General features: G+C 36.6%; 1 protein-coding gene across 3 annotated transcripts in view; it reads left to right on the top strand.

The window, feature by feature from the left end:
* The first annotated feature begins 1337 nt into the window (after nt 1–1337).
* The window catches only part of LOC136838530 (uncharacterized), a 63441-nt gene continuing 40133 nt past the window's right edge, over nt 1338–24645 (top strand). Inside the window, exons 1-2 of one of the 3 annotated variants that reach the window (XM_067103621.1) lie at nt 1338–1984; nt 8518–8649. The gene's annotated coding sequence lies outside the window, so the exon portion shown is untranslated. Of the gene's footprint in view, nt 1985–8517; nt 8650–14322; nt 15091–24645 lie in introns of those variants that run through there. The other 2 variants (XM_067103619.1, XM_067103624.1) reach the window with 2 other exon arrangements.

Below are 24645 nucleotides of genomic sequence, written 5' to 3'. Positions count from 1 at the left end.
GTTACAGAGGATTAACTGTCTGCTTCGTTAGACAGCTGGCTTATAAATTTGCTTTCTTATGGGAAAATCTTAACATCGACTGAAAGTGATATATAGATAACAGCTTCTGTATACGGATGCCAAGGTACAAGAGCAGCTCTGACATATGGCTAGTTTAATCTAGTGCATCATCCTCTGCTTTTTCAGAGCATTATCAAAAGCTTCTTCTTTGTCAAAGCATCATCACACTGACCTTCACAGTGAATAATTTTGGTAGAGATATGTAACTTTTACACTCAGCAACTAAAGCAACATTTGGAAGCGCACTGTGGAATCCGTCAGATCTGTTTACTGTTTTTAAATGTTTGTGTTAGCGTAAAAAATGCTGTTAATGATTCCAACAACAGTAGGTTCCCCAGAGAGGTTATTTAGCGAACACAAACTAGTTATGAACTATTTAAAACCTGCAGTGTCTCAGAAACGTTTTGTGGTTTTGGCCAGGCAAAGTGCTGAATAACGTATTGTATGAACAATTGACGTTCAGGCTGATAAACAATTTTCCACAAAAAGGTCAAGAAAACCTCTTTTTGAAAGTTGATACTAAGTCTACCTGCTTTTCACTTTTTATTGCTTACTCGTAATCGTCTCCTGATTTGCAATGCATTATAAAAGGATGTCTCAAAATAAAGTCTTTCTCCTTATCTGAATTATGTTTACCATGGAAGCACAATGAATTCAGTAAAGCCTCTCATTTAACCCCTCTCATCTTATCTTCCATGCCCTTTTTGACCTTACAAGCCTGGGCATAACATAATAGTGAATAAAAGCAGGATGAATAATGAAAAAGGGAAGGAAGTCCGGAAGAAACTGTGCAGTAGCCATTACGAAACACCTCTCGGGGGCCCTTCCTTGACGATGATTAACTGCCTGTGGTCTCGTTATTTTCTCCCAAGAAAAATTCCTTACCTAACAGCTTTATGTTTGATGGTCTTCTTCGAGCCACCTCATACCCAGGTCTATCTTTAGCACGTAGCGTTCGTCATCTGTAATGATTTATATATATATGGACACTTGGCACTTCCTGATGATTTGGCGTGCGCTTCCCTATTGCATTCCTGAACATCAATCATTGTCTGCCGGGATGCAAGGTGTGAATATTTGTTTTAATTTCTGAGTTTTTTCCTTGGAAAATACATCTTGAATAGCAGTTTTCCAGGTGCCAACGATATTTTAATCACTATTCAAACAACCTTTGCAGCCAATGGCTGTTGGGGCAGAGTGGGCGAAGTAATGCATCGTCCGTCTGGCAGGGGAGGCAACCGTGAGTAGCTACACTTGTAATCTGGTAATATATACACACATACACTTACACGTCCCCTCACTCACTGATCCACTTCTTTTGCCAGGTCAGTTAGGAGTAGGAAGGTGTTCTAGAAGTATCGCAAAAAAATAAAAACTATCACTTCATCCATGCCATTGGATGTTACATCACCTCATACATTAGAAGTGAGGCCAGTTTTTGAAAATCTTTAACACGGTGGTGTCGTAACTCGTAACTGGTTGCCTCTTTACCTGGGCAGTATTGTGAATTTTGCCATGATCGCACTTCTCATTTTTCATATAATGAATAGTTTATCAAAATTAATGAAAACGGGAAAGTATTTCTTTATGCCCCGAGAGTTTACACGTAATTATGGTATTCTATATAATGATGTTATCTGATATGAAGCACGAAAGCGGGAAAAACACTTGTTGCAAACATATTGGCAAATAGACTTAGGTCTCGACGGAAATTTGAAATCAAGCCTGTCGCTTCTGGAGGAATTTCAACAAGACTGTAATTGAGTTAACAGAATCTATGACTGAAATTGCAAATTACGACAAAGATATTAGTGGTGGTCGCATATGATTCAAGAGCATTTTACTGGATAATTTGCTTTAGCAGAATGCAGTAAGAACATATATGGACTATGGAGTTTTTATGCAAATGTTTTTCCTTATATGGGTAAGTCAGTTAGTTATGTCATTCATTTTCTAAGATGTCCTTTTCGACCTACTGTGTATAGATTACTTGCTTTGTGTTAGTCATGTCCTAGGAATTTTGTGTACAGTGCTGTCTCTACTTCCATCGCATGACGTCATGTAGGAATGCTGGAATCATATGAATCTGTATTACGAAATTTATTTGAGTTAATTATATATTTTATTTTTAACAAAAAGACGTTTCCCCTTACAAAAGGGTGGCTGTTGAGAAAAATAACACAACGGACACCGCTACATCCATACTTTTTACTGTTAAACTGTAGATGAATCCCAGTGCAGAAGAATTACACAATATTAGCCACTTCATACGCCTACACAGAGGGTTCAGCAACAGCACATCAGACCTTCCCACACTGGCTTTCAGAGACACTACTACACTGCTTCACTTTTCTGTACCTCCCATCTCCAGTCCTACCATCATTCACTGTTTTTATTCTAAATCCGTATGAAAATCACCTCTTATTTTTTCCATTGAGCCTCATAACCTTACACTAGTTTACGGTATACATCAACTTTCTCCTTTTGAAAACTGCTAAACTCTCCACCAGTTTCTGCAGTTTCTCGTAGTTATCACCAATCAACTGTCCCACACTCCATCCATGACCCCTTTTCATATTTAACAGCCTTGTAAATCTGTACTTTGACTTCCCATATCACTATGTCCATAAAGATATTTAAAAAAAGTTGAGTATACCTTAGTTTTACCAGACCACTGAGCTGATTAACAGCTCTCCTAGGCTGGCCCGAAGGATTAGACGCCATGAAGGTATAACATGCTCTTGTCCCAGACCTATTTTTGCTCCAAACTAGTCATTCTCCCGTATTCTGACAGGCAATTTCTCCACCATAAAATCTTTTAATTTCTCTTAGCAACTTATTTTCAATGGCTTGCACCCTCAGCAGCCATCACATTGTCTTTATCAGTTCTGTTATCCAATTTTTATAGGACCTTACATATCACCTTTCTCCTTTACTTACAAATTTTCCACTTAACTGTTTCAGGACAAAAGCCTGATCCACACTCTCCTCCTGGTATAAACTCATAATTTTCTCCCTGTGTCAGCCTTTCTGTTATCTGATTTACTTTTTGTCAGTCAAAATGCTATTGTACACTTTTCCTCGTATACTAAGTAACATTTGTTATTTTAATTCTTGCTGTCACCAAGACCATCTTGACCCTTATTCAGTAGAACAGTTATTCCTCTTCCTCACTCCTTCAGAACGTTCCCCTCATACAGATACACCTTACAAACCCTATTCAACCAATTACTCACACAATCTCAGCACTGGTATATTTCCATTCTTCCACATCTCAACCGGCCTTCCTCACATCCTCACCTGTCATTTCTTATTATTCTGTTATTCAGCTCTGCCTCTCTGATACCCTCCACGTTTAACAAATTTTTATAACTCTCACGTCATCAACCCAAGACTGCATTAACTTCAAGTACCATCTACCAAATTCCATCTTTGATTCTGGGCTCCATTTGGCAATCAACCCTCAACTCTGCATTTACCCCTGTAGAACAGCTATTCATTCTCAATGTTCTTGTGACCTTTTCACCTTTATTTTCTTAATTTCTTGCCTTCGTTTCCTCTCCTGCTTTCGCCTTGGCAGCCCTATCCATCTTCGTGTATGCCTGTATAGTATCTTATTTTCGAATTGTACCTCAGATAATCCCCCGTTGTCCTTCACTAATTTTTTTCATTTCTTCATCTAACAAATCAAAGTGTACTCAATATAAAATACGTAAAATTGTGTCTTGAATACACACCAGAGAAGTTTGAACGATACAAATTCCACCTGCCTGTTATTCGAGAATATGGTCGATGAAGCTCCTCGTAATTACTATGAATTCTCATTCTGCAAATGAAATTAGTTCAGGTGACAAATGTGTATTATCGACATACCACCAGGTCTTACCCTTTACCTGCCCAATTACGATTAAAATTTATGGATATCAAACACTCTTAATTGCACTAACATTGGTGCATTAATCAATACACGAAAAACAGAAACGGCCATTAATAACGAGGAGAACTTTCCTTAGTGTGAGGAACACTGGCTGTCTTTGTGTTGGGGGGGGGGATTTGTAGGAGGTAGGGCAGCAGCCTACCGCCTCTCACATTCAGCGAGCCTGTCACTCGCTTATTGATAAATCATTTTGAATTATTATTATGGAGCAAACTCTGGCGAAAGATGTCATTTTGGCCGCCTCTTGAAACTGAATTGTTCCACAATTACGTAATTATATTAAAAGATGCTTATTAAATAGAGTAAAATAAAAAAAAAGAAATGAATAAGCCAACATTCCTAACTTCAGCTTGTTTTTTTAGCCATTGTTGCTACTTCAGCTTGATTTTTTAGTCAATGTTGCTAACTCTAGTTTTTTTAACCGATGTTGCTAACTTCAGCTTGTTTTCTAGTTAATGTTGCTAACTTCAGCTTGTTTTCTAGCCAATGTTGGTAATTTCAGCTTGTTTTCTAGCCAATGTTGGTAACTTCAGCTTGTTGTCTAGCCAATCTTGCTCATTTCAGCTTGTTTTTAGCCAATGTTGCTAACTTCAGCTTGTATTCTAGCCAACTTTGCTAATTTCAGTTTGTTTTCTAGCCAATGTTGCTAACTTCAGCTTGTTTTCTAGCAAATGTTGCTAACTTCAGCTTGTTTTCTAGCCAATGTTGATAACTTCATCTTTTTTTTCTAGCCAATCTTGCTAATTTCAGTTTGTTTCCTAGCAAATATTACTAACTTCAGCTTGTTTTCTAGCAAATGTTGATAACTTCAGCTTGTTTTCTAGCCAGTCTTGCTAACTTAATCTTTTTTTAACCAGTGTTGCTAACTTACGCTTGTTTTTAGCTAATGTTGGCAACATCAGCTTGTTTTCTTGCCAATCTTGCTAACCTCAGCATTATTTTAGCCGAAGTTTCTAACTTCAGCTGTTTTTCAGCCAAAATGTTGCTAACCTCAGCTTGTTTTTTTTTTTAGCCAATGTCGGTAACTTCAGCTGGTTTTGTTTAGCCAATGTGGCTAAATTCAGCTTGCATATTTAGCCAGTGTATCTAACTTCATCTTTTTGTTGGCCAATGTTAGTAACTTCAGCTTGTTTTTTAGCCAATGTTGCTAACTTCAGCTGGTTTTGTAAACCAACCTTGTTAACTTCAGCTTGTTTTCATAGCCAATGTTGTAACTTCAGCTTGTTTTTTTAAAAATAACCAATGTAACTAAACTTCAAGATTTTGCGCCAATGAAAAATTCCCCCCCTCCCCCACAAAGAAATCGGCGATAAAATAAATTTGCGAATACCAGCTGCCTTTTCAATGGCGTTAAATGTTTGCTTATCAGCGAATTTATTCCGGTAAAACAAAAGACAAATATAAACAGAATTTTTCAAGTATTCAAGTGTTAAGTATTTGACAAGCTTATGATGGCTTCGATAAGAGCACCAAGTTATTCGTGACAACAGATAGCCCAATTTGGTCTTATTTTCTAGGTAATAACTCGCACGTTAGTGCACCTCACTCGGGAAAATTTGAAGCACAAAAGAAAAGGGATAGTATGTCAGCCAAGATAATTGTGGCGTAGTGTTAATTTTAACAATTGCTCGTCACATTATATTCCCCCCCTTTAAGACGGTATAATTACAGGACGCAAAAACATTCATTTATGCATGCATACATACATACATACATACATACATACATACATACATACATACATACATACATACATTACACACACATATATATACATAGTATATAAATATACACACATATACATATATATGTATATATATATATATATATATATATATATATATATATATATATATATATGTAGTATATAAATATACACATATATATATCTATATACAGTATATAAATATTACACACATATATATATATATATATATATATATATATATATATATATATATATATATATATATATATATATATATATATATAGTGTTACAGAAAAGAAACAAAATGAAAGACTATTCTATTCAGTGGGCAAAAACCAATTGAACGTCACTCAGCCCCAATACCAGAGAAGGTATCCTTTACCATTTGAGGACTGACCACTTCCCAGACTGTTGTCGCCTCGATGCACAGTAAGTCTACGAACTGTATCACGTGACCAAAACTGATCTTCATTTCTAACGAGAAAGTTTAGCCACTTCTCCGGTCACTGTGGTCTCATACAACTGCACTTTTTACACTTTAACCTTCATTTTGCTCTAGCACTTCAGAACACACCCAGTGACCCAACTTACCTGGAGTAGCTTTAAATTTTCTTACCTCTTAATTACCATAAAGTCTTCCGGGCCCTCAGGGGGGAATAGTGCCGTCAGTGCACCTCACACGGTACACTGTAGGCATTACTTAAGGTTCTCAGCAGCGTCCCTTCTGCCCCTAGCTGCAACCCTTTTCATTCCTTTTACCACATCTCCGTTCATCTTTCTTCCCACCCTGTCCTAATAATAGATTCAACATTTCAGCGCCGGATGACTTCCTAGGTCCCAGCGCTTGGCCTTTGGACTAAATTTTACATTCCAGATTTACATAAAGCCTTCTCTGAGCCTTGCAACGTTAAAACCGTCAATATACATGTGGTTTCTAAAGCTAGAACTTAGACTCCTGCTTAAAGTAATCTTAGAATAACAGTAGCTGCAGAAGTAAGTAAAACTAAATATTTCCTTTTGCTTATGTTGCAACGCTCTCAGGAGCCCTTCAAAGGCAAACCAATTCAAGACCCCATCAATTTTCTGGCGTAATCAGCCATTTGAACTGCCTGGCATTTAGGGAGTACTGGCAAAGGTCTCATATTCTCTAGTTTCCAGTAGAAAAACCTGGTTATGGGCATACATTCAACCCTATACCTGGTGAAAGTGCACTGTCATACTGGGTTTTGGGTGGATTTCACTGCCCGATACCCTTCCTGACGCCTATGCAAGAATGGATACAACAAAGAATGAAAGAATAAGGGGAACTACAAAAGTGGCAGAACTGTCAAAGAAGGTCCAGGAAAGAAGACTGCAGTGGTGTGGCCATGTGATGAGAAAGGAGGACATATGTAGGGGAGGAGAGTAATGCAGATGGAGGTCCCGGGTGGGAGAGCGAGAGGAAGACCGAAGCGAAGGTGGATGGACATTGCTCAAGAAGATCTGAGAGACAAACATCTGTCAGAGGACGATGTGTATGATCTTCCGCCAGGTGGAGGAAAGCTGTCAGAGGCATCATCCCCAAATAGAAATGGGAGAAGATGCAGAGATAGAAGAAGAGGCAGAGGAGCACTAACTACATGGCGCAATACTTTGACTTCTCTCATTTTATCCCAAAATTCAAGATCATCCTACATCTGGACTATGACCATCCCATTACCTTGTGGAGCCTTTACATCAACAACAAACGGTGCCTTATATATAAACTCCAGTACCATCATAAAAGGTCTGGTCCTTCTCACCCAAACTTCTCATATCTAATGCACAGAGAATTGATCCATTGCTAACCTTTATTGATCAAGACCCTACAATAAGCCATCTCATGTATACTAATTAATGTTATGCACACGTAATTTTAATGGAAACATCTGTCACCTTTCCCAAAATGAATTAGAAAAATTTCGTTGTCTCTCGTTCCTCTGGAATCTTTCCTCATTACCTTAAACATGGTGGTCAGCAGCTTACCCCAGAAAACACTGGGAAGAAAAAAGGAGTGACTGAGATGCCTCTAGTTATAAAGAATTAAAATGTGTCAGAACAGGGACCGAAGGACCTTCGTATCCAAAGTTTGCAGGACCAGGGTGATTAGTACAATCTGTGTAGAGGGTTGGTTAGCTGCCGATGGGCCTTTTCGTGTAGGTTTATGGAACAAAGTTCGTCCTTAATTCAGCTTCAGAAGGTGAATGAGGCAGTGATCCCTGCCTTGTTTTTCTCTGGAGTCACCCTTTTATATATAATGTATATATATGTGTATATATACATAAATATGTATACTTATATTACATATATACAAGCTCTTCGTTGGGTGAGTCGGTAGAGCTGCGGACTGGGACTCGCTGGGCTGGAGTTCGATTCCCCGGCTGGCTGATGAAGAGTTAGAGGAATTTATTTCTGGTGATAGAAATTCATTTCTCGCTATAATGTGGTTCGGATTCCACAATAAGCTGTAGGTCCCGTTGCTAAGTAACCAATTGGTTCTTAGCCACGTAAAATAAGTCTAACCCTTCGGGCCAGCCCTAGGAGAGCTGTTAATCAGCTCAGTGGTCTGGTAAAACTAAGGTATACTTAACTTATTACATACACACACACACACACACACACACACACACACACATATATATATATATATATATATATATATATATATATATATATATATATATACATGTACAGAAAGAGAGAGAAAGAGACTTTTATTTAATTTTTTTTTTTATTAGAAACACCACTTACTGTCCTTGAATTTATCATGACCAAAACCATCTCCATTAACAGGTAATTCTCCCAAGAGATGGCCAGGCGGAAACCGGAGAAAAGAGAAAAACAGAAGAAATTTCAATAAAAATATTCAGCAGTAAGGAGGTCAGTAAGAGGATTAGAGGTCAGAGGAGAATACATCCAAAGAATGTGAGTATAATAATAAGCAAGCTGTCTGTACGTGCGGAGCAACGCACATACGCACACACCCATGCATGCACACACACACATACACACATATACTCGTACATATATGAAATATAAAAACACCGTATCGTATTTCTCAGTTATCAATAGAAGGATCCACAATATCCCTCTTGTTTATAAAGACGAACTGTATTTGTAAAATTATCTACAGGACATAAATACACACACATACGCAGACACACACAGACACACACACACATATATATTATAGATATATACATAGGAGCGTGTGTGTGTGTGTGTTTGTGTGTGTTTGTGTGTGTCTGTCCGTGAGTCTGTCCGTTTGTATAAGTAGAATGGAATCACATACAGCCGGATACTCCTTTGTTGAAGCTGTATCAGATGACAAGGCCGAGATGAAACAGTCTACATCCTGTGATTATACCACAATAAACGGCAAGTTTAACAGAGTAATTTTAAATATTTTACATTATACATCATTATAAATTATTCAAAATATATGCAATACAATAAATAATACACATTTTTATGTCAAAATATATATATATATATATATATATATATATATATATATATATATATATATATATATATATATATATATATATATATATATATATATATATATATATATATATATATATATATATATATATATATATGTGTGTGTGTGTGTGTGTGTGTGTGTGTGTGTGTGTGTGTGTGTGATTGATAAAGATGCAACGTGGAGGGCGTTAAGGAAGTTTGGTATGGAAGACAATTTGTTAAGAGTGACTGAAAATTTTTATCATGGGAGAGAAGCACATGATGGAATGTATAGATGGGAAAGTGACTGGTTTAGTGTAGAAGTCGGTCTGAGACGAGGATGTGTTATTCTTTCATGGCTGTTAAATACCGTTACATAAAAACTGCGCATAGTTCAGAGAAAGGACGTTAGATAGTAGGTGCTGGATGGGAAAATGAGTCCGTACTGATTAGCGACAGTGAAGAGAAATAGCAGAAACTATAGTGCAAGAACTTTAAGTTGTTTTGTAACTATATTTGCTTTGGTTGTCTATATATTTTTTTTTCCATTTAAGCAGAAATTATACGATACTGTGTCTATTAAAGTTCATCTTTCAGCCATTATACAGGTGTCGTGAATGTTGTTGCATGCTTCCTGGCAGTCAGTACCCCAGTTAGATATTTGTGACGTCGATTTTTGCTGAATCATTGACCTGGTTCTTGAATTCTGCGTATTGCTCATAAATTCAGTCCACTTCATTGTCTTAAACCTTTGCCAGTTTTCATCAGTTTTCTTACTTCATTCTAGTCTCACCCCTTACTCTTTCATCTACTATACTGACTCTCTTCAATACTGTTATCTGTTTCTCTTTTTTTTTTAGGATCCATTTATTTCTAACAAACAAGCCATTTCACATTCATTCCTACGGAACTTATTCCATTATCATTCACTCCAGGTACTCACGAGACACCAACTTGCTGTCTCTTTATTTGTCACGTACATTTGCATTCAAATCACCCAGCACAATAATCCCTTTCCTTTTATTAAAAAAAAAAAAGACCAGGCAGTTGTTGAAATTCCAGTGTTACTTTCTCTTCCATTTTGACACAAGAACCATTACTAACCCCTTTGCTCAGTACCATTCAACCACTCCAGACAATAAATCTTCGTTTTTTTTTTACCGTCCTGAATAATACTCCATGCTTCCACTTTAGGGACATTAGATTGAACAATCGACACGACCCATCGCTGGGTTTGCATCTGCAGAACACGGGGTTAGATCCCGGCTTGCCAACAGTCGACCAACTGAGAATTGTATATATATATATATATATATATATATATATATATATATATATATATATATATATATATATATATATATATATATATGTGTGTGTGTGTGTGTGTGTGTGTGTGTGTGTGAGCATGGAAAAGAAAGGGAAATTTGAAATTTAATACAAAAAGCATTTGCATTTAAAGATGAAGTTTAGTTTTCATGTTCGATCATATATATATACATATATATATATATATGTGTGTGTGTGTGTGTGTGTGTGTGTGTGTGTTGTTTGTGTACGAAAACATAAATATTTGTCGATATCCTTTCAATATTCTGGGACAGTGTTATGGTACTATCGCTGCTTTGATTATTTTAGTTTGGTTCACTTAAATATCATTAAAGGCGACTGCATTATATGCATTAGATCTTGTTTTAAACACATTCGGTTTCTCCCTGGATGTGTTCAATCTACAGGTGTAACAAGAGTTTTTAATGTAAGACGGACGGGAAAAACTCTCAGAACAACTGTAAACAAGATTCAATATGAATCCTGTTGACGAATCGAATAAAACCGACACTCAATTACACATAGATTTATGAGTCGTCGTGAAGACTGTGGTGGCAAAACGTGTGTCAGTCCATATTTTGGAAGGAGACATTTAAGAACAATTTCTGAAATATTAAGATGTGTCAACATTTGTAAGTTGAACATTTCAGTCATCTGATAACTGTGGCGACCATTCTTATTGCATAAGAGTCGTCAAGAATTTGAGACACCTTGTTCAGTTCATTGTTATGGAGACCAACGCAGACCTATGACAAATGACCTACTTATCGCATGATATATATTATATGAGCTGATACATATTGACTCCGGGTGTTGTGGTTCTTGGAAACTCCTTTTGCCGTCTATTCCTCGCAAGTTGTCGGTGCTTATTTATCGGGTGTTGCTTGACAGCGCCTCCTTGTCAACGCAAATAGTGACGGACATCGTTTTAGTAGTGATTCTCCTTTCCACTCATTTCTTGCTCTCTCTCTCTCTCTCTCTCTCTCTCTCTCTCTCTCTCTCTCTCTATCTGTCTCTGTCTGTCTGTCTGTCTGTCTGTCTCTCTCCGGAATCGGGAATCCTGTTCAAGCTTATTTTGATTCCCATAGTCTTCTTTCATTCATTTATTAAGGTATGCTTGTTCTTCTCTCTCTCTCTCTCTCTCTCTCTCTCTCTCTCTCTCTCTCTCTCTCTCTCTCTCTCTCTCTCTCTCTCTCTATATATATATATATATATATATATATATATATATCTTATTAATAGATGATTACCCCTACTAATGAGCTTATGTTTCTAATAATAAAACTCGAGCAACACTCATTTTAGGCAGACGGAGGATGTCGGCATCATACCTGGTTGGATGCCAAATATGCAGTCAAGGGAATGAGCATAACGAGAATATGAAGTCATTTGATACAAAAAAAAAGAACGTAGATTAAATTGGAAGAGTCTGTTCACTGATAACGAGAGAGAGAGAGAGAGAGAGAGAGAGAGAGAGAGAGAGAGAGAGAGAGAGAGAGAGAGACCTTATTGATAGGTTAATTACATGGTGATTTTCAATGGCTTTCAGCTCATGTCATGGCAGACGTTTTTTCCGATGTATTGCCTAGACAGCAACCCAGGTCTTTAATGATTTTTGCTGAGTTCATGCTCAGGAATGTGAGTTTCCCAGCCAGTCATTATATATATGTTACAGGGAATATGTGAAATGACCAACTGGCTTATGAAATTTGGTCCCAGAGGGATAGTACTAAACACGGCAAAACAGTGATTCACCTACACTGTTTTGCCGTGTTTAGTACTAGACCCTGGGGGGTCAAATGTGTTTCGTCGTGTTTGGTACAAGCCCCTGGAGGATCAAAACTCCCTAAGTGCATTTGATCCCCAGGGCCTAGTTAATAAACACGGCGAAACACATATGACTCCTCATGGGCTAGTACTAAACACTGCGAAATAGTGTAGATGAATCACTGTTTCGCCGTGTTTAGTACTAACCCACGGGGATCAAATGTTCCTGAACGAATTAGTCATTTCATATATTCCCTAGGGATTTGGTGAAGTCCCTGGATTTCACATATTCCCTGTAACATATACAGTATACCACCTGATAATGCTTCAGCAGGCTACGATTATATTTAGAGTTAATCATAACCATTAAGTCTTGTGTTTTCTTTCTAGTAAAATATCTTCATCTTGAGTTTTTTCTTTCTAGTAAAATATTTTCATCTTGAGTTTGTTCTGTTGTTAATACTGATAATGTTTCGTACTATTTTTTTTTTAGTTGAATGTTCAACCTGTAATCCTTATTTATTAGCATAAGCTGTCTCATATTTTGTATTGTAATAAAGGCAAGTCTTGATAATCATTTCTAACTAAGCGCTTTTTGTTTTTCTCCATTCCACAAAGAGGAAAATATTAAGACCTCAGCTGGTAGGGGAGTCTTAGACCTAAACTTATAAATAAAATATGGAGACTATGTTATTTGCTTGTGTGTGTGTGTGTGTGTGTGTGGAGAGAGAGAGAGAGAGAGAGAGAGAGAGAGAGAGAGAGAGAGAGAGTTTACAATGAGGAGGATGTTGATCTTTTTCATAACCACCAAACCGAAATCGTATAAGGCATGTAAACCAAAATGGCGACAAAGATTTCCTGATGACATAGTTTACCCTTTTCATACTGAAACATCGCCTCGTCACACACAGTATACCGTATTTGACAGTAAGAGTAAATTTCCGGCGTGTTAACGTCACCAACGTGTAACTTCTCGGATTAAACAGCTACCAATAACTCTCAGCGGCAGGCTAGGAAGAAATGGAAGTATTTAGGGTTTCAACAAATATTTACGGACGAATTTAACTCTTAGGTCACTTGCATGATTTTTTATAATTTAGTCTAAAGCTGGATTTTTTGCTGACTGGGCAATTTCCTAGTTTTTCTAATGGCTGTCATAGTTCTCTCTCTCTCTCTCTCTCTCTCTCTCTCTCTCGATATCCAGCCACAAACTCAGTAAATAATGATAAGGGTTATAAATATTCAAGAACTCTGAAAATACTGTGCTGTGCTTTGCTTTTCGCAATGTGGAATTTGTGTGCTAGTCATTTTTCCACGACACATTCCACCTTGGATTTTTTGTTTATGGCGTGGCACCAACTGACTGCATTACCAACAAATTAGGGTTATTTTTCACGACAACAAAAGCCTGTACTTCCTTCCTTCAACGCCCACAAACAACATCCATCGATTAAATGACGTTATCAGGGAGGAAGATATCGTACTAGCTCTATCGAAAAGGGCCAACATGGCAACTTTGAATGTTTTCTTTTTTTTCACCATCAGTGTTGCAATTTGGTGATCAATAGTTTGTTCTTCGATGGATATTTCACTCTACTTTCATTTTCCAAATGTTGTAGTGATAAACATTCTTGCGTCACACAGCCTTGGAGGCATATATATATATATATATATATATATATATATATATATATATATATATATATATATGCTATGCATGTATGTATGTATATAATTCTTAGAATATTTCTGTTTTGTTAACGCATGGTCACCATGCCCTCTGTAAACGCTTAATCGAGTTTCTTAAGTTGTATTTGTTTATTTAAACTGTCATTCTTTTTTTTACGCCCTTCTGCTATCACACGGAGCGAGCGAACTCTACCAAAAGTGACACGTAAATAATGAGCAAATATTCGCGCGAAGGTTGACAGTATATCAACGTATCTTAAAAGGTCACATCAATAATTATCTTACCATGTCACGAAATACTGTATATTCATTTTATATGATGATTTTTTTGGTAAATATATGATCGTACTATGGAGGAGATTCAGGGTAGCCAGGATTTTCTTGTCAATATTGTTTTTGATTTCACCATTGTTTCAGAATGAAAAACTGAGCTCATCATCAGGAGTTTAACAGTTTCAAACAAAACTGCGTTCTTTTGCTATAAACCTGATGAAAATAAGGCGTCCTTTCCCTCATTTTATGAGCAAAACACGATGTGTTGGCTGTCAAAATCTGGAGTGTGCCAGTTATGAATTCGAAGTGTTCAGTCATACAAGGGTCGTTTTTTTTTTTTTTTTGTCAAAGTTTACTAAGTCCTGAGACTAAAAGTGTCACTTTCTCACATCTAGATTTTTAGAACGTTCTCGTAAATGACGTCATCAGGACCGAAGTGTGTAAGTGACAAATCCTTTTTCAGATTTTTGTTTATTTTCCGTCACATGACGTAACGTGTCTCGCCATACATAGACGTTGAGGGGAAAGAAGGTGGAATATTTATTTATATTTTAGTTCGCAAGTCGATGGGTATGTCCTTGGGGGCTGTATTTTTATCTGTGGCTACTGGAGGACCTTGACGAACTTGAGATAACCAACAGAACCGTACTCCGACCTCGCGTGTTTGTGAAGACTTACTTGTGCTAAAGACTTGCGTGTGCTACAGTGGGTTTTATGATTTCTGTACACTGGAAAATTTAAATAGGTTAAATGAACCTTTGTTAAATGGTCAAAACCATAATTTGATTACGAGAGAAAAGTAATTACTCCTACTCGTATGGATGTGTGCAGGTTCTGGAGGTGAGTGATTTTAAACTGAAATAGGCTGTTTTCTCTTTTTCATAGTTGTGGTTGTATTTTACTAACTTGATTAAGAAAATGACACTTTATTTAGATATGTGTAGGTTCAGGAAGTGGCAGTTATGTAAAAAGTATGTGATATTAAATGCGTAGCAGGTTTTTTCAAATATTTTTAACGGGATTTTGAAAAACTATAATTTTGTTAATAGGCCTGCTGATATTTCTCTGCTATAGGCCTACGTGAACACTATATTTTTGAGGTGTCTTAACCTCGCGTTTTATGCATTTCTTACCCATATTGTTGACTTTTGTGTTACACATTTACATCTGGGGGAAACCCATTGGGAAACCTAGGTTTTTGTGTATGGGGGTGTAGGGGTGGCAGATGGTAACCACTTAGGCGTTCATTTCACAAAAATAGTGTAAAATGCGTCAACCACAATACGAGATGGAAAAATATGTTTATGTCTGTTATGAGTATGAGTCGTAAAACTTATTATAAAGTACAAAGATGCCAAAAGGCCCATTATTATATACAGTATAGACCCATCCATACCTTACTTCCCCTACCTAACCTCACCTAGGGTGCAACCTGTGTAGTACTGTTTTACTTCAGTTCCATTTATAAGTGCTAGGGTTTTTTTTATGTCTTAGTACTGTAATATGCTTAAGAAGAAAAGCATAGGCTACACAAATCTATTGACAATTTACTTTTTTTAAGATATTTATGAATGGGTATTGTTACCCTCTCATATTTTTCCCCAGTTCTTTATGTTTTGCTGTTTTCTTTGTTGTGGGTACACAGACAATGCTGAAACCTAATTGGTTCATTTGTTCTAATTTTAACCAGGTTAGCAGGATTGTGGGATTTTGGAAATTAGGCGTTGCTTGAAAAAACCAGGTTCAGTTCTAAGTCCTGGCTCCATTGGTGCAGCTGTGTAACTCTTACTCTTTCGATTATTTTGGCGGTAAAGCAAAAATTTCACCAGGAATTTTTTAATGTGTATTTTGAAAATTTTTTGAACATTACTGATTTTAATTTCATATAGTAAATTAGTAGTTTTAAAGATATTGGACCCTCTTATATCCTAAAGTTTTTGGGGGACCCCTTTGGGGAACCTAGTTTTTGGATGGGGGCAGATGCAAAACAAGTGAAATACAGGAATATATTCAAATATTTCCATGGTGACCTGTAAGTTCTGCCACATGAAAAACATCCAAGTTGCCATCATTCAACCATGGCTGATACTGTGTTGAGTTTTGTGTTTTTGTGGCACTGAAACATCATTGTACTCTATTTCCTATTTCTGTTGCGAGTGGTTGTTTGGGTGTTTAGCATGCTGAATAAGCCCCTATTTTTTAATTAATGGGTGACCACAGTGGGAAACCATAGGCTAGTTTTATGGTCAGGTAGGTTAAGCATAGGTGCAAAGAGAATGAAAAATAGCCAAGACCAGTAAGCAAGAAAATATTGATTATATTTTGTGGTTCCCCTAGGTCAGGTTACAGGAGAGGGTTGTCCAGACATAGCAATCTAATCAAGGTTATGTTTGAAAAGGCTAGGTGATTGCCAGTGTCCTGGGTTAGGTTAGAGGGTTGCACCCCCTCATGGTCAGGTGGCACCCAGTGCTGTAGAGTAGGTTAGGTTAAGATGCACCCCATTGTTAGACATAAAGGGGTTATATAATGGGTGTAACCAACGTTGATAAATGCTTTCAAGTGGTTTGTCACATTTTTATACACACTACTAGATCAATTAATATATATTTTATTGTTTTTAAACTGTAATGGACATAACACTGTGGAGCTATTGTCAAGAATTACCCTATTATTATTATTATTATTATTATTATTATTATTATTATTATTATTATTATTATTATTATTATTATAGAAGGTGTAAATGGAGAGGGCCAGTTCCGGTTCATTGGAGCTGAGGATGGAGGATAAAAGAGGGTTAGTGATGAATGATGTAAGAGGTTGAAGGGTATATTGTATATTTGAGAATTCTTAAGAAATTGACCGTGGCGTATATAAGGAAGGCAATTAAGAGGTTGGGATTGCAAGTGAGATATAGAGTTATGAGAGTGTGATTGAGTGAATAAACAGTGTGTAACGGATGCCTGGGTACGGTAAAGGTTCAAAGGAATTGGTGAAATGAATAATTATTTAATTGTGTATGGGTAAATGTAGTAGTGGCAATATTTACTAGATTGTATAGCCTCATAGTGGAAGTGCATCGTAGGATTTTGATTGAGAAGGTAAGAAGAAAGAATGATTGATAAGGTGGCACCGTGACGATTCAGACAAGGAGAGGTTGTGTGGTTCATTAAGTAGATTTTATAATTTTGAGAGTGAACTGTAGATAGCACTCACATACACACACAGACATACAGTATATGTATATATATATATTATATATATATATATATATATATATATATATATATATATATATATATATATATATATATACATATATACATACATACACAATACACAAGGAGAAAGATAACACTTGTGTGTCAACATAATTTGGGTGTTAACTTAATTTGGAAAAAGTCAACTCACTCATACTTTTATGATCGTATGATCAATGATTAACACTTTCTTCCTATACTACCGTGTGGAAAACCTCTACAAAATCGTCATAAGCATTTTGCCCGTTCGCCAAATGATCCGATAAGTATGTTTTATGAATTTCCACGCTATTATTCTCGTCGATTTTGATACTGTGCATCTGCTGCATATAATTTTCTATAAACTGCATTGCAATTAGGATTATCTTCACACGGTGTCATCTTAATTAATGTGACGTTACTGATGTGAGAGGAGAGAGTGAGCGGATAGAAGAGGAGTGAGGAGAGGTTTAATGAGATATGAGGGTGGAGGTTGTTTGTGCACGTGTGTGTGTGTGTGTGTGAGAGAGAGAGAGAGAGAGAGAGAGAGAGAGAGAGAGAGAGAGAGAGAGAGAGAGAGAGAGGGACAGATGGGAAGGGAGTGATAGGAAGGAGGGGTGTGGGGGTAGAGTAGGAGGAGACTGGGAGAGATATATGGGTAATGGGATGCGATGGTGGCTGAAGATGGGGCGTATGCATACCGCCCCCTATGTAAGGGGAGTTATTTTTACCTGGGAGCCTCTCGCACTTTTACGCCACGAGTTATACTTACTCTTTGGCCCAGTAATTCCTGTTTAACGTTATGTTCAGATTCTTTTGAATCTGCTTGTGGATACGTTAATGTTTTTGACATTTTTCTGGATTATGAATGATCGTTAGTTTAGTATGTAGGTTATTCACGATAATACACACACGTATACTGTATATATGTGTGTGTCGTAGAACTTTGCACGTGGCATTTAATACTTTCAGATATCAAGCTACACTTAACCAGTTAATATCGATTTCACTTTAGGATATGAATAACTTACACCAGCTATGAATTGTATCAAGTACACGTCAACTAACCAGGATACGAAGGTGTGACTTTTGGATTAGCGTATGAGTGGCAGTCGACATTTACCCAGCAAGCCATGTCTTCCTTTTGCTTTAGCTTCCACAAATCTCCACTCATTTCAGTCCTCTCTTCTCATAGTATTTATCCAACTCTTCTGATATGACAGGAGTCCAGTTGACATTATCACGTACTGTTCTTCTGAGGGATGTGCTAAGGACATGTCCAAACCACTCCCATTTCCTTTTCACCCTTATCTACACGTGCAACTCATGTGATTTCTTTTAAAGTATTTTTACTTCTTTCCTGTCATCAAATTCCTAAAACTTTTCTTAAAGATTTATTCACAAATCAACAAATTCTTTTAGATATGGTTTCTTGGTTATACCTTGATTTATGTCCATATGACAATACAGAGCGTGAGAGGCTTATGTGCAGTGGTAGTACTTTCTTATGTAATTCGAGTCTGTTTGTTTTCCCGATATTCGAACTGCAAAGGTGAAATAACATTCTGTTGCAGTATCCCACCACTTAATGAAAATTCACTTGGTAAAGTCCCACAACATTAACTTGGCATCTACTTGGTTAGTGAGTAATTTCCATTAGCTTTACATATTTAACGGGATGCCATAGTGACGCAAAGATCTTCCATAATATTGGTCTTGGGAAGCCGTCAAAGTCTTTTCTGTAATCAACAAAAACCATCAGAAGGGAATTTTTACATTCCATACACATCTTCACACAAGTCTTAACACAAATATTTGATCTGCGCAACTCCTGCCGTCTCTAAAATTACTTGGTTCATCCCAAAGCATTCCATCACTTTCTTTCTCCAGCCTGTTGTAGAATAAGCATACTGAATATTTGAATAAAAACCGATACAAGTGCAATTTTTCAATAGTTACGATATTTAGTCAGGTCCCCTTTCTTTGATAACTTAGCTGTGAGCTGTTATTCCTAAGAATCAGACTTTCCTTCCTCATTCCAAATTCTGCAAAACAGTCCACTTTGTAAGCGAGGTGTCATATCAGCTAAAATCATCTCTCAGCAAAAATCATTTCATCTGCACTGATTCCACTTGAAATACTATTAAATCATTCAGAGTACATTTAGGTCCTCTTTAGCTTCTGGTATATTAATCTCATATTCAGGACGTCGCAAAAATGTTCCGCCAATCGTTGCCTTTCTACTTTTCCTGGTGTTATTATTGACCCATCCCTCTGTTGTGACAAGTACTGTCCTCTTTTTCTGTCCACACATGGGTATTTCATTAATAATTCTTGGGCTATCTTTAATGCCAGGGCCGCTCCCTTCAGTGTATGACTTTGTTGACAACATCGGCCTCTTTTTCCAAGTGTTCTCTCTCTCTCTCTCTCTCTCTCTCTCTCTCTCTCTCTCTCTCTCTCTCTCTCTCTCTCTTCCTAGATGTTGTGACGCTAATTTTAATAGTCACAACAGTCTCTCTCTCTCTCTCTCTCTCTCTCTCTCTCTGACTTTTGTATTTTGCATATTTTCCTATATTAATGTAGAAGAACCACAGCCCTATCATTATTAATGCTAGCTCATTTTGCTCTTCAGCGATTCACCTTCTCGCCAAGTCTAACATTCGGTGGGAATCAGATTTTCATTGCCTTATGGAGAAAGTTTGTCAGCTAATGGAAAAAGTTTGTCAGCTAAACGAACGTAGCTGACCACAGATTTTTCTCTGATAGAGCGTTTGCGTTTGCGTTGTCTCTGTACTGCCAAAACTTATTCCGCTTAAATAGCGGGTTTTCCTGCCATCAGAATCAACTCTGCAGAGATGATATAAAAAAAAAAAGCGGGTGATGTAGCAAAAGTAATTAAATGCTGCCAAAAGTTTTATGATTCACTCCAAGAATATGAATAGTGAGACGTTGCTAGTACTACACACACCGCCAGTTACCCTCTGGAGAAAGTTGGCAGCGGTGTTTGTAAATAGTGCTAAACGGAATCCGTCATCTCCTCTGAATGTGCTTCTAAGACGTATGTTTTCATGCATAGGCAACGGTAACTTGACAGTAACTAGTTTTTCTCTGCGACATTTTGGTCTGTTTCTCCGCATGAACCCGAGGAGTTATTCGACCTTGTTCGCTAATGTGGCGGCAACTCTTACATCACTCGAACCATTTACTCTTTAGGTCTAGTATATCGGAACTTGGAGGGCACAAAGGGAATGACATCTTTAGTTCATTGTATCGTGGCCATCAATATTCTATTATAATTTGTAATAATACTGTGATGACTCGGCTGTTTTCTCACGTGTCTTATTTAAAACGCTTCCCTGGCTTCAAAGTAAGATAAATGAGATTGATTTCTTAATGAAGGGCTGTGGTGCTTAATGCTGTGGTGTTTGTTATAAATAAACCTGCCACTTTTCAGTTCTGATGAAGGTACATTAAATATTCCCCCCTTTTAAATCCTCCAAAACTACTTTATCATTATTGCTCCCTTAATGAGAAGTAAATTGAGCAGCCAGTTCATTAATTTATTATTATTACATGAAATAATCATGATTCAGTGCAGTGGTTAAAATACAATACAAAATTCATGTATATTTTGAGAGGCTTCCTTTTAACCTATTGTAATGTTGCACGTCAGTCTGTTTTAATGGTTCCAGACTCAAGCCACCAGATGTCGCAGTAGACGTACGGTACGATGGTTTAGGTTACATCAGTGCAGTTTAAATGTGAATGAGAGGCTTTGCATGAACTGGACTGCCCAACCAACCGAAACAGCATTGTTTAATCGATATGTTGTTTATCTTGCACTTACATTTTCATCCAACCAAGTAATGCTAAAGATAGAGTACCATATCTAGGTCCATACATTGTATTAAAGTGCTCTTTCCCACTTATGATACTAAATTATTTTTTATAGTTTTTTGTTTTTTCTCTGACTTTAAACGTTCTTGTTAATGGGAACTTTATGCCTATTGATCTAAATTTTACGTACGTGCAGTCTTTGTAAGCGTTTGTCTTTTGTTTTCTTTAAACGTCTTTTCCTTCCGTTTTCTAGGTTGAGTCAACGAGTTCCACTGGTTATTGAGATTGCGTTTGGATTTACCTTTGTTCTTAGGCAGTCTGAGTTGAGTAGTCATCCCAATATTATTTTCTGTGGTTAGGCAATAATTTTCTCGCTTTTTTAAAACTAAAATTTGACGTGATTTATTCAGAATTCCCCTGTAAATATACTGTAATCCCGTATTTAACTGCAAGTAGTTTGGTTGTAGGTCCTTACAGGGCCCAAGCATCACCCTTTCAGGCCCCGGTACTGGCATAAATTCTGGGCCCTTCCCACATTAAAAAAAACAATAAATAAATGAACAATAATAATGATGTTAATAATAATAATAATAATAATAATAATAATAATAATAATAATAATAATGGAAAATAAAAAATGTAAAAGTAATCTATCAAAAATATTAAAATACAAACTGGGAGTTATCGGGAGACTGCTGAACTCCGATTTCAATGAAAAATATAAATAAAATTAATAATAATAATAATCATAATAATATAGCTTACAAGATGAATAGAATATATCAAATTATCTCAACTGATGTCTGAACACAAGGCTAGTAACTAAATAAGTACCATATTTTTTTATTGAAAGGATAATTCAGAATACTGAAAGACTAGGCATGAAGACTTTTAAACTATTTTTATTAAGTAATCATGCAATTGTGCAGAAACAGTAAAACTTCATAACTAATTAGATCAGTTTTGCTTTTCTTGCCTTCTTTCTGGCAAAATCACTGATGACTGAGGTATAATCAACAGATCTAGCCAATTTATTCTCAATGGACAAGAGTGCCAAATGTGACAAGCGTTCCTGGCCCATGGTTGCTCTTTTAAATGTTTTTATATTAGACAGTTTACTGAAGCTGCGTTCAGCTTCGGCAACTGTGACAGGCAATGTACAGAATATACGTAAGGCTATGCATATTTCACTAAAAACTGGTTGAAGCTTTTGCAGTATATTTCATTCAGTAAGTTAAGGGAGTTAGTTCTTGTTCTGAATGGAAAGTAGATCTAAATATTTTCTTTAGATGCAGCATTTCACTAACAAAATTACATGACAGATCTAAAGAATATTTTTGAACCAGGCATTTTGAAGCATCTTCTAGCTCAGCTTCACTCAAAGAAACATACTTAAGGATTGCCTTGAAAGTGTCACATATGCCCTTTACTGCTTGGAATCTCTGATCCATGTCAGTGACAATATAATCTAAAGTACAATAGAAAACATTAATTCTGAAATCTGATTCCTCATCTGATTCTTTAGTCATCTCTACACCTTCATCCAGTGCCTCATCATGAAATCTTTTACGTTTTTTCCTCTCTTCCTGGAAATCTTGGCATAATGCCCATGGAAGTAGCAACATGATGTGCCTCTGATAATATGTCAGCCCACTTGTCTCGTAGCTGCCTGAGTTCTGCACATAGGTCAGAGATGAGAGACATTTCTGATTCAAGTGATATTCCACGAGACTGGATGATCTTATTTCGTAAATCAATGCTTGAAAGAACTTTAAACCAAAATGCAGCTAAAACAATAGCAGAATATGATGAAATACAATTTCAAAGACCTAACTTCTGCCCGCATTTCATGAGTCATACAAGAATTATCAAGTGATTTGTCTAAGGCAGTAAGAATACCTGGCAAGTGAGTTGAAACTGGACGAACAGCATCCACACGTGCACTCCAACGGGTGTCAGACTGTGAGTGAAGTGAAGAAGGAATTTCCTCTTTAAAATTTTCCATCTTGCTGGACTACCACTAAAGAACACATAAAGGCGCTGAACACAACCAAAGAATGTGACAGTCTCTGGACATAGTGCAGCTGCATGAACTCCTGTTAAATTAAGTGTATGAGCACCACAAGGTGCTTTCGGATTCCGTTACCACTAAGTTATAGTAAATCGAGTGATCTCAGGTAGACATATCACTGTGAACAACACTTATCTTCTAACCCAACGTATGGAGCAGGGAACCAAAGTTGACAGCAGGTTCAAAACATGTAGGCAGGCTACAGCGCAGTTTGTTGCTATTCGGATTCCGTTACCACAGATGTTTTATACCAAGTCACCAAAGGTTGGCCAAGAGCTAAATTTGTTTACAATGATTGTATGCGAAAGATTCCCAAATATTTTTATAAACTCAGACGCTCTATGAAAAATTTCTCATCTAACAGAAATGAGCATTTGCAAATTACAATACGAATTAGGTGAGATAAGAATAAAGGGCTTCCTAAGCTATAAACTGTAGTTAGCTCCCGGCCTAAGCGGTTCAATAAATTAATGTATTTGTTAAGGGATTTATGGGCCCTTGAGCATCTTTGCTCCCATGATTTTGTTTATAAAAGTCTGGGGGCCCATGACAACGGTGACATAAACTTTTTATTTTTTTAACTATTAATTTAACTCAGTGATCTGGTTAACTAATATCAAATAAATAAATAAATACATAAATTTATAGGTAGGGGCCTAAATGAATAAATAAATAGATAAATAAATGAATAAATAAACAAATAGATATATTAATTATCAAGTATATAAACAAATCAATAAACAAAAATATATATAAATATATATTAGAAAATGAAAATATTATCTGCTTCCTTATATATATATATATATATATATATATATATATATATATATATATATATATATATATATATATATATATATATATATATATATGTATGTATATATATATATATATATATATATATATATATATATATAATAAGCTGCTTTCTGGGCCCCACAAACTGCCAGGCCCCAGGACTGCAGTACCCTTTTCCCCCCATACTTTGGCCCTGGGTCCTTACATCTTCGTTATTGTAGAAATTCTTTCATTTGTTTGTACTTTGCTTCGTTTTCCTGCGGATGTTACCTGCAGTGTCAGAATTTGTCGAAACATTGTTTTTAATTTGAGCCTCAATTGTTCCATACATTAAGGTTCCATTTTTATTATCAGTTTTGCCTTAAAGCTTCTATGCAGAGTCTTGTTATTAATGAAAAATACCCATCGAACAAAGTTTTGTTCCTCCTTAAGGAATGAAGTGGTTAT

This window comes from Macrobrachium rosenbergii, chromosome 5 (assembly GCF_040412425.1).
Source record: "Macrobrachium rosenbergii isolate ZJJX-2024 chromosome 5, ASM4041242v1, whole genome shotgun sequence".
NCBI lineage: Eukaryota > Metazoa > Arthropoda > Malacostraca > Decapoda > Palaemonidae > Macrobrachium > Macrobrachium rosenbergii.
Note: the sequence above shows the minus strand (reverse complement) of the source record. Positions and strands in the feature narration are given on the sequence as shown.